Consider the following 11,418-nt stretch of genomic DNA (forward strand, 5'->3'; position numbering starts at 1 on the left):
TGTATGTACAGTATATGCCTGATAGTATGCACGTATGTGCAAAAAATGCAAATTGGTTTATTGCATTTTCATTTTCATTTTTGCTCAAATAACACATACATATGTGAAAAATTAAAATGTTAGTGTGGTATTACATTATCATTTGAATAAAGTTCCCTATAGGCTTCCATATATCAGGCCAACAGATTAGGAAAAACAAAAATGAAGTCAAGATTTTACTAAATGTCAAAAATGAAGCATAGATTTTACTCCATGCACATAGTTAGTGTCAAAAATATTTACTTTGAAAAATATTGTGATGAGGGAAAGCGTCTCCTAAAGTGTTAAAAGCTGGAAAAGCTTTGTTGATGGAAAAGAGTGAGTGAAGGCTGAAAATGAGTAGAAATTAGAGCTGTGACTTTGAACTCAAACAGGGTTGCAAAATTAGCACCACAAACATTTCATCACTCAGAAATCATGCATTACCTTCTGTGAAGTAACTTTATTTTTCACTTGGTGCTTTTCTGGGATGCTGGATAATAGGAAATTCCACTACTACTACTAGGAAAAATGTAAGTAAGTGCTCCAAGTTGGAGACTGTCAAGATTTCTCAGGACTTTCCGCCCTTTCCGAGCCACAGCTATCTGTTGTCGGTGATATAAATTGCCGGTGCTATAAATATTACACTTCATAGCAATACCACCTTTTTTTTTTTTTTACTATCTATTAAAACGCACTTGTGTGGCAAACTGTCCATGAAGGTCCAGCTGCAGACCGCACATCTGGGGAGATATCCAGTGGAACAAGAATGAGGAGTGTCCTCATAATTCAGATGCATAGCTTCCGTGAAAACTCTTTTTCACTTGGGATTAGAGGGTAACCACTGTAACTTTGGAAAAAAAGCACAATATTACCCTACACAACAAGCTAATCAATAGCACATTAGGTGAACATTTAATATTAGTATTTAATTGGACTTGCTAACATTAAAAAACTAGCATTAGTTGCAAACATCCTATAAAACGTATAGGAGCGCTTTGTAATTATTGCTATTGCTACATAGCCAGTGTTAACATGAACAACTGTTGAAATGTTGTAGGTTCAGTATCAAACTTCATTCCATTTTATTTACCTCTATGTTAACTCTTGTCTCCATTATCTTTACTTCTACTGAAGTTAGCTAACCAGCTAGCCCTGACCCGTCACTTTCTGACACTGACTCACTGTAACCTCCAATCTGCATTGAAGATGTAGAGGTCGTATTTTAAGCCTGTTTGTGGGCTAGCAAACCTTGGGTCCCCCAGCAGCAATAAGTCTACAGTTGGACCCTTCTCAAATTGTTTGCGCTAACTAGAAAACACTGCTGACCATTAGCTTTACTGTTTTGTGCGGGTAAGTTTGATGGTCAGCGGGAGTGGAACCCACTGAAGTTGTAATTACAGCCTATAAATTGGGAATTTCCAACAATGAAACAACATACAGCTCATGTCTGGTGGGGGTGTAGATGAAATATGCTGGAGAGTCCAGGTTTTCTCTGAACAATTTTTTATTTTTCTCTCATTTTTGATTGACCACGTCCTGTGGGGCAGACTTTCCATCATACTGAGAACAGACTTTCACCCGGGCAAATGTACGGTGTGGTTGTAGCTTGACTTTGTGATTCAGTTTGACAAACTCAGGTTTGTTTTGTCTTTTTTGGAAGAGTTTTGCACAGAATAAGTAAGTTTAAACTAACCTACTGTCAGTCCTAAACCAAACGTATTCAAAGCAGTATGCACATAGATATGAAAATAGATAATTTAAATAATATACTTTACATAGATTTAAAAAGGGGATAAGTCTTGGCTTCACTGTCAGTTGGTACTTTCGAGCAATGTATGTTAAAGTTATCATATAAAATTTCAGTCATGATTTTGTAGTTCATTGGGGAGGATTAGTGTTAAACTTTATGGTGTCCACTCCAGTGGTTTTGTTGCTCACAGGAAAGAGGCAGAGGGAGAGAAAATCAGACACACACATTACAATGTGGGAGTTTCATAAAACAGACTGAATGAGATCCAAAGTCAAATTAAAATCATAAGCCTTGGACATTGTTATGACCCCTTAGACATATGCCTCTGTCCAAACCCTCCAAACTCTCTGCTGTGGCGTCAGGGTCATCCTGGGACTGTCGGTGGGGGGAACAGAGCTTAGAATAAGGCTGACTGGGCGAGTGACCACAAACAGCGCTCTCTGTGAAATTCCACCGTCAATAGGGGCTTTTTCCAGGCCCGGTGCACCACAGCCCTCCGGAGACCCCGTGTTGACTGTATTTGCAGAGACCGAAAGAGAAAACGAGTCAGAGTTGCACGGCTTAAAAAGTTCCCTCTCCATGTACAAGGAGGGTGATGTTAGCTGCAACAAGATGTGCAGCATGACAGTAATAATGGGCAGTATTTTCACATGAAGTGCCAGTATGAAAGAGACTTCATTGGTGATTTACAAGACAAAGTATGGACTTAACCTGAGCACAGTTGAACAATTTTCTGCTTCACTTATAGTTGGTGTCTAGCAGCCTTTTCCTGCCTTTCAGACAGGAAATTACAGATTTTACAGTTACGGTGTGTTTGGTATAAACAGAGGGGAAAAAATTGGTGATTACCGCAACTGTTGATTCTCATCACAATTCAGCAGCTGAAGAAAAGAGCCCCACCTACAGAACCTCAAACTTAATCAAAAGAAAACTCCATAAAGACCTTCCTCCTACCTTCCCACCCATCCTGTGTGACTGACAGGTGGCTGCTGGGAAAAGTTGTTGAGGATTGTTGAATTCTGTGCATGAGTAACTTGTACACACGTGTACAGTAGCCCACAGCTAAACACTTCCAAACCATTTATATGCCCATAAAGCTACCTTTGATTGCAACTGTCCACACCCTCATTTCAGGGGCGTCGAAAGGTATTTTGGGAAATGTAGGAAATCATTGCATGAAGGAAACATAAGGAGGGTTAAGCAGGAGTGAGCCAAAAAGTAACTTTTCTGAGTTCATTCCTTCCTCCAAAAAATGCTAAAGCACAAACTTTGTTTTTTTGAAAAATAACTTTTCCATGGTGCTTTTTTGAACCTTCCAGGTTGGGAAACACTGCTTTCAAGGAACACACTGTAAATCATCTGATTTATGCCTGAATATGTTGGCTAAAACAAACAAGGCTATGTGTGTGTGTTCAGTCTACTCATGTTCATTCCCCCTGTCGAAGAAGCCAAGCTTCACTGGAGTATTTGCAGAGGAGCAGAGCTCCATCTTGTGGTGACGATAAATCAGGACTTGCTGCAGCATGTGATCAACAAGCTGGGTATGAATTTTCTATTTTAAGGCAAATTGTAACTTAACTCAATCACGTCTGATTTAATTCATTCCAAGGAAGAAAAGCAGAAAACAATCTTCATTTTTACAATAGTTTGATTTTATTCAACAGTTTAAAAACATGATTTAAAATGATTTCAGCATATAAATGAACACACCAAGTAGTAAAATAAATTGTGGGTGTCATTCATCATCAAGAAATGTCCATATAACGACTTGATTTCTGTCTTTGACTAAATATACAGATTTTTTTTTTTTTTTTTTTTTTTTTTTTTAACACCATACCTTAGGTGGTATAGACAATTTGAAAAAAAAATTGTTTTAAGTGGTTTAGCTGTTAATGTGTTAATACAATAAGATTTATCTAACTGCAGTGTCTTTTGGGAATTTGAGATCTTAAAGGAGAGGATCGTGATGTTATTTGCTGTTACAAGTGAAAAATAAATATTTCCGGCCTACTATGGCTTTTTACTGTATAACCAGCTTAATAAACAACTTCATATGCAATTCAATTTCATCTGTGTATCATTAACATACATGTGCACGACGTCATGCAGACATCATTATATTTTTGTCTAAGTCAGGTCTTATATGCGATGTAAAAGTTTACATACATTCGAAATGAGTGCAAAACAATAAGTGTTGCATCTTGATTGGTGTCATGATCCATGTCCATTTACACTGCTCCTGACTGTGGAAAACGGTGCTTACAAAAGTTTTTCTGGGGCTTTCACACATCTCGAGGTGTTTCTCAGAAGAGAAGTTTGGGGGGATTGCCGAGTTTGTTACGTTTACTAAGCAAACTCCACTGAGGAAGACCACAAGATGTGGTTGAAAGGTCTGGAAAAAGCTAGCAAGTGGACCTTGTGTTAAAATCTTGTGTCAAAATAAAACATCTCCAAATATCTGAGATTTGCACTGGGTTGACTTGAGCACTACTTCTACCGCCTCTCCTTTCCTCTACACCTGAACGTTTTTGGTACTCGACTTCTTGCAGACTTGAACAGAATTTTCTAAAGTGTCTTCACTAAAATGAGACATGTGACTCAGTGTCAGTGGGATTAAACTTTACTAAAAAAGAAAAAAGAAAAAAGAAAAGAACAAAAATCACAACTGAGGTCAAATTCACAGACCCTCTGCAGAGGGTGTGATGTCAGTGTCTGACGATGAGTCTGATTTGCGGAGGGAAACTGGACTAGCGCTGTAAACCATGAAGCTTTCTCAACTCAATGAGTTTTGATCATTTCACACAGAAAGCCAACGTAGAAGCCTCCGTCCCGCGTTGAGGGGTGGAGAAGAGCATTTTAACGAGACCGGAAGCCGCATGCACCCTGAGGGTCGGCTCACAGGTGTTTCCACTTTGCTTGATTAGAGACCATAGGACTATGTGGGAATGTACAAACTCTGCTCACGCTGTTAATTCTGCGGTGCCTGTCAGCCTGTCAAGAGCAGGGCTGTCTAAGGTTAAAGCACAGGTATAAATAATAAAATGAACGATGGCTGGATTCCATTTAGCTGCTTCAGTCTCAGGGTTCTGGGTTTTTACATGTTGGCTCACTGGGACACAGAGCCATTGTTAATGTTATTAATAACACCTTTGCTTTTCCTACTAGTCAAACTGTCAGCTGCTGTGAGACACACTCAACTTTCTGCACTACAACTAAACACAAGTGTCGGGGAATGGAGGAAACATATGCATTTACTTCAAATACTAATTTGCAGATTAGACTTTGCTACATTTTTCTTCCAATGATTTATCATGGTAGGTTTCCACACATGCAACCATCAGTTAAAAAAACAAACAAAAAGAACAAGATCTCATCCATTTCATAGCACATTTATCGGGGGGGGGGGGCAGCTTATCTGCATTTGTATGGCCTTCCCTTAAAACAGAGAGCGCTCCTTAGCTGTGAGTGTGACTTCATGAGAGACACTGTATTGAATTGCTGGTGGGACAGGGATTGGTTTTGGTAATTTTTACAGCACGGTACGAGGGGCTTCCTTCTGGAGTTCTCTTTAGTTTGCAACCTGAGGGACACCTTAAAAGTTCCTTAAGCCCTTTTACAATTCATTAAGATGTACCTTTAAGTTTAACCTGATACGATAACCTCTGCTCAACGTTACTTCATTGAGTTTAAAAAGAGGGCGAATGCCGGTGAAGCACAGGGAGAGATGACAGTCAGAGACGCAACATGACAAAAAAAACAAAAAAAAAACAACCCACCCACGGCTCACTTCAGCGAGGACGCTGTAACAGGAGACGCCATCGATAGAGTCGTCAGCAGAGCTTTTCCCCAACCTGAGGCTCAATGACACCCTGACCTGCACAGCTGAGACGTGCAGGGCAGAATGCTAAATGGACACTGGGGAAGAAAAGTTGTGTAGGCATTTTTAATGTTTAGATATTTTGTCTGTGAAAGATGAAAGCCCATCTGAACGGTCAAGGCATCAGACTAGAAATACATTTCAAAGTGACAAACGTGAACATTTGAAACAGTCGACACAGGCGTCAGATTGTAGCAGGCTTGTACCTGTCGCTTGACATGACTTTAACAATACTCATAGCTGGTGCTCTATGAAATCTATAGAGTCAGAACCAAAAAGAAGATATGAGGTCTATGTCTATTGTATTGCACATACAGAGAAAAATGATGCTTATTCAAGTTTGCATAAAATGATCAAGAAATCCCCAAAAGAACCATTGGTAAAGGGAAGCAAAAAACAAAAACAAAAAAAGGTCCTGTAAATAAAAAAAAACAAAAAAAAACAGGGTGATTGTGATGAGCGTTAAAGTTGAAACTGTATAGAAAAGATGTTAGAAAACAAACTCATTTAAAGATAAAACATTTTTCTTGATGTGTTTGGGCGTGGCTCAGTTAGGTTTCGAACTATTTCACTTCCTCAGTGATCATACTGCTGGAGAACTGTGCAACAGGAGCAGTGAATGAAAACAACGCTCATCGAGCCGCAGACTTGTGCGTCGGGAAGAATTGCACCATGAGCGGTACAACACCGGCTACGTTCACAAAGCAGGCCTTGACCTATTCTGAGCTATAACACGCATTTGACACCGACATGACCTGGAAGTGACGGCGATGGACAGAAGCGGAGCAGGTCATATTTGCAGAGAAATTCAAGTAAAGTCAGAAACTCAAGTTGCTCGAGAAATTTAGGCACCAAACAAACGAATCATCCGAATATAATCCATTAGCCATCAGACCTCCGTCCTACCAGGTTACATTCTGTCAGTCACCCTGGACACTTGAAGTTTCTATGTGAAATGTGTGTAACAATGAAAAACAATGTTTAAGTCGTTTGAATGAAGTAAAATTAATTAAGAGGGTAATTCAAACGATATAAATTCAGTTATTGTTTTCAAATTAAAATATTTCAGTCCTATAAATTCAGTGGTATTTAATTTTCAACATCCAACAACAAAAGTATTCCACAGTGATTAAATTTCACAATTTAAAAAAAAAAGGGGCTATTTGTACGTTTTCTCCACCGCGGAATACGCTGTCGGGCGGTGGTGATGGTCGCTTGCCAAGAGCATCAGCAATGATTGTATTTACAATACAAGAGGTAATGCAACGTCTAAGCAGCGGCACGTCTTCAGGGCAGAGTGGATGCCACAGAGATTCGCTATCGGAAAGTGATGAGACAGGCCAGCTGGACTAGGGCTAGCTGGTTAGCGAGCTAGCTTCAGTGGAAGGAAAGAAGTGATAGAAATTGAAACAGAAGAAGAGTTAACATTGGCTTTTCAGTGCTGGAGACAGCTCTTAGTGAGTGAAGGAATAGTATTCGATACTGAACATGAAACATTTCTACTGGACTGGTAAGTAAACAGCTGTTAATGCTAACGCTAGCTATGTAGCAATACCAAAACTTTCAAATAGCTCCTTTAAAATTGAATTCATTATGGCATTTCTTTGCTTCCATATGGACCAAACTCAGAGGGCTCCTAAAATACCAATTACTGCCATCTCTCTCTCTGTTGTGTCATATGACCTTATGACCTGCCATGTAAGTCAAATGTACGATAAATGTCTCCGATTTCAAAATGCAAAACTTCACATGGGTGTGGATATTTGTGATGTTCACAGCACAGCACTCATGATTCCAATGTCACATTGGATATATGCGAAATATCTAAAACCGTGCACTTTCAGCTGCAGTGTGAATATAGCCACTGTATTTTAATGCGTTCGTACCAATCAGACTGTCAGGACAAATGGCAACGTCCGCCATGAGCTGCCGGCATCATTTCAGGGCAGTCGTGTTCGAGGCCGACATGTTTCTGTGTTCTGGCAGCCACTGTGGCTGGCGACAAACCTGGACAAAGCTTTTCCTTTCAAAACAATAATCTTTGCTGTACAACAACAATCAGTCAGAGTCACGGCGCACACACTGACATTGTTTGTCTCTGTACAACTATATAAAAGGAAAAAAAGGCAGTAGCTTACTGCTTCGTTAGAAACATTTTTAACTGTCAGGCAGAATGGCTTGTGCAAAGACTCTGAATGTGTTTACCGACCTAGACAGAGGTTAAAACAAAAGTAAAGTCTAATGTCTATGTGGTGGTACAGGATTCAAAGTATGCTGTCAATTGAAGAAAAGAAGTCATAACATAAATAAAATGATAAATTTGTTTCAACCCTTTCCAATAAATGTTAAACGCCCACATCTTTGAAATTCCACACCTCTTTTGGTTTTGAAGGCAAAGTAGTACTAACCATGTAATTTAAACTGATCTTCATATCTAAAATCAGTGAAGTGGCCCTTTAAATATATAAATATATATACATATATAATTATATTATTATTATATATATTTTTTTAAATTGAAAAACAAAAAAAACAAACAAAACAAACAAATAACTCCCTGTATGTAAAGTTTGTACAGCTGGATCTGCTGAGAACTGACGCTCAAATCCGCAGCTTTTTCTGCTCATTGTTTCGGTTCACTGCTCCATATGGTCAAGTCCTAACGGCTCTCACCAACCCCCCGCATATAAAACTTGTTGGCAGCCATTTCTGGCAAACCAGCTCACTCTAAGACATCTGTATGCTGGTGAAGGAAAGTCAAACATCTAGAGAACAAAAGTGACAAATATTATAATTTCCTAAACCATATGCGGAGGATAAAAAGGTGAATGAATACTGGATTTACATTCATCAGGTGCCCCAAGCAACTGAACTGATTATATCAGGGCTGTGTCGCTGCCCCCTAGTGGTCCGGGGGTCATTAAGTGGTCAATAAGACCAATTTTAAGACCATTTTTTTTTGCATGGGAATTTGTAATTCCTTAGACAATATGATATGATTGATTGCAAAGCTTATGACTTGTAGACCAGGGAAAACAGTCTTGTGTCCTATGAGCTATGTCAAACTGAAATGTATCATATGGCTAAAATTACATATTCCTTTTGCCCAAACACACACTGCCAGCACACCACACACCATGTTTTGTCAGCAAGATTTGTGAAATCATTTAAAAAAAAACAAAAAAAACAAACAAAAAACAAAAAGAAAAAAGGCAGCAGTTATAGCTTGGGTCAATCTAAGAGTTCCTGAATCTAAAAAAATACAAGAGGCTTAATCTAGTGGTAAAACTAGCATCTTTCAGGACATTGACCCTTTTTTTGTTTTCATGTAGAAGGCACACCAACTACCACAAAAGTATAGTAATATCTTAAATGTGCAAAAAAGCTCAGATTTACATTATTTCCTCAATAAAAAGAAAAAAAAAAAAAAAAAAGAAAGAAAAAAAAGAAAAGAAAAGGGAAACAAGAAATGTTCGGGATCACACTCTCTGCTTCCCTTCCTGTATCTGTGGAGGAGTAGAGGATTGCAGTGCAGTCCTAGTAGAAATGTGCTTTAGAACCAACACAACACTTCTGCATTTCTTCCATTGGCACTTAGTTACCTATTAGTGCAGAGAAAAACGGCAGCGGCAAAGTCCTCGCGTGTGCACGGCGGATGTGCACAGTCTGATATGCGGTTGAAAAGGCTGCTCATTAGCACGAGTTTTGCTTTCATTTGAAATGGTTCAGAGAGACAAGGGGAAGAGAATCTCCAGAGTTAGTGTGGTGAATGGACTGACGTTAAGCCAACCCAAAATACCCCACCTCCACCTCCCACCCCCCCCCCCACCCCCCCCCCCCAAAAAAAAAAACAAAACCAAATACAACACGTGGTAGATGAAAGAAAGCAGCACTTGTAGAGTTTCTCCCTCATGTAGTTTTGTACTCCACAGTTTTATTTCAATCCAGCATTAGGAGGCACCTCTGGTCCTTTAGTGTCTGCCACCACTGCACCACCTCTCCCACTTGTCCTCTTGTTCTTAGCTATTCAGATGAGGTGGGCGATGGCTTCGGGGCTCGGAGGGCCTGCGGGTTGACGATGACTTGGATGACAAAAGTCCTTCTGGATCTTAGTGTCTTGCAGCCGTGTCTTGTCTGTGAGGCAACTTGCCGGAGAAGAACCAGCGCTGATGGGTGCGTCGATGTCCTCCTGGGCCTGCAGCTGCTTCTTAAGCTGCCCTATGGTGTCAGCCATGCTGGCGCTGAGGCGCAGGTCCTTACCTGTGGACAGTCGTACCTACACGGGGAACACAGGTAAAAAAATTTGTCTGTCAAGGATAAACCAAGACAGGAACTTGCAATACTTCCTGGCAGTGTTGAAGTAGTAGTTGAATGTTAAAAGTAGTTACAATGATGTAACTGGGGTTCTATGAATTAAAGGTAACATCTGATAACACAACCCGATAAGTCTGTTCGGTACCTTGAGCTGGAATTCCTTTTTGGGTGCTACGGGGGGCTCGGGCCTGTCGCTGGGGTCCTCATGGCTGCGTTCTGAGATGAGGTTGACAGGTGGACCAGGCAGTAGACGGGCAGGCTGGTAGCGGTTCCCGAGTTCATCATAACACTCTGTGAGAGTACCTGGAGAGGGAAAGAATACAAGCTGTTATTTAAACCTACGGTCAGTTATTCTGTGCAATCTAAATATAAGTTCTGTATACTGTGGATCAACCTGTGATTGATGTACATCAGTGGATTTGAGTCCATCAGTGTCTTTTCCCCAGACATGAAGTACGAACTATTTGGTTTTGTGAATGTGTATTTTCTGTTTTACCATGTGGCAGTGTGATACTGGCTCACGCTCCACTATAGCCTGGGGCCAGCTCGTGGTCGTTGCACTCACAGTGCCAAGCGGCGGCTTTTCAGAGCGTCCCAGATCTCCTTACGGCCCTCGAAAGCCGGCGCCGTGTCCCAGAACTCGTCCCGCCTTGCCTCCGTAGCTGGCCCTCCGTCATCGGGTAGTCACTCTTTCCACTTGGGTCGATCTTTCTTCAGAGGCTCGTTACGTCCTGCGACGGAAAGGAAAAGCCACAGAGGGACTGTTTTAATGTAGAGAACCACCATGTTGAATGCAGTCCACTAATGAGTTATGATGATGCTTAATTAACAGGAATTTGTTTTAGTTATTACACTTTTTCCTTCAAATTTGTGACGGCCTGTGAACTGCCATTTGTCCGTATTTTTCCAGAGGAAACAGCGTGGTGATATTTCTGTTCTATTCTATAATCTAATTGATTAATGCTGATCGGAGGCACTAAAATTGTGTTAAGCAAAGTGCAATGAAACAATTTTAGCGATTTGCCTGACAGGGGATGAAGGCAAAACAGGAAAGCATTCGAACAGGCAACATACAAGATAGGCGTGTAAACGCATGGAAATAGTGGTTTTGAATACCACAATGACGCTAGCAATAATAGATAGTGACAAAAAACTGACAAAACGACGAGACGTACAGGGTGTAAAAAGTATAAAAATATATCTAACAATTACAAATGCAAGCCTGCGTGTTTGTTCCAGTGATGCTAAAGTATTTGCATTTGACAATAACAGGAGATGTGCATTGATTTTTATATACATTGTTTGTTAAAGGTAAAACAAACAGTGGCCATTGTAAGTAACAGGCGCCTGAAAGCACCAACACAGGTGACATATAATAATGTTATGTTTACATTCAGTGTTTCTCACACAACGTGCACTGTGTGTTTCTTTAGGTGTAACAAACATGTTATATGCA

General features: G+C 40.3%; 1 pseudogene; it reads right to left on the minus strand.

Moving 5' to 3' along the window:
* Positions 1–9,671: 9,671 nt before the first annotated feature.
* On the minus strand, positions 9,672–10,748 carry LOC111219656 (annotated as a pseudogene).
* Between the last annotated feature and the right edge of the window lie 670 nt (positions 10,749–11,418).

The sequence above is a fragment of the Seriola dumerili genome, unplaced genomic scaffold, assembly GCF_002260705.1.
Source record: "Seriola dumerili isolate Sdu_G_001 unplaced genomic scaffold, Sdu_1.0 BDQW01000068.1, whole genome shotgun sequence".
NCBI classification, from domain to species: domain Eukaryota; kingdom Metazoa; phylum Chordata; class Actinopteri; order Carangiformes; family Carangidae; genus Seriola; species Seriola dumerili.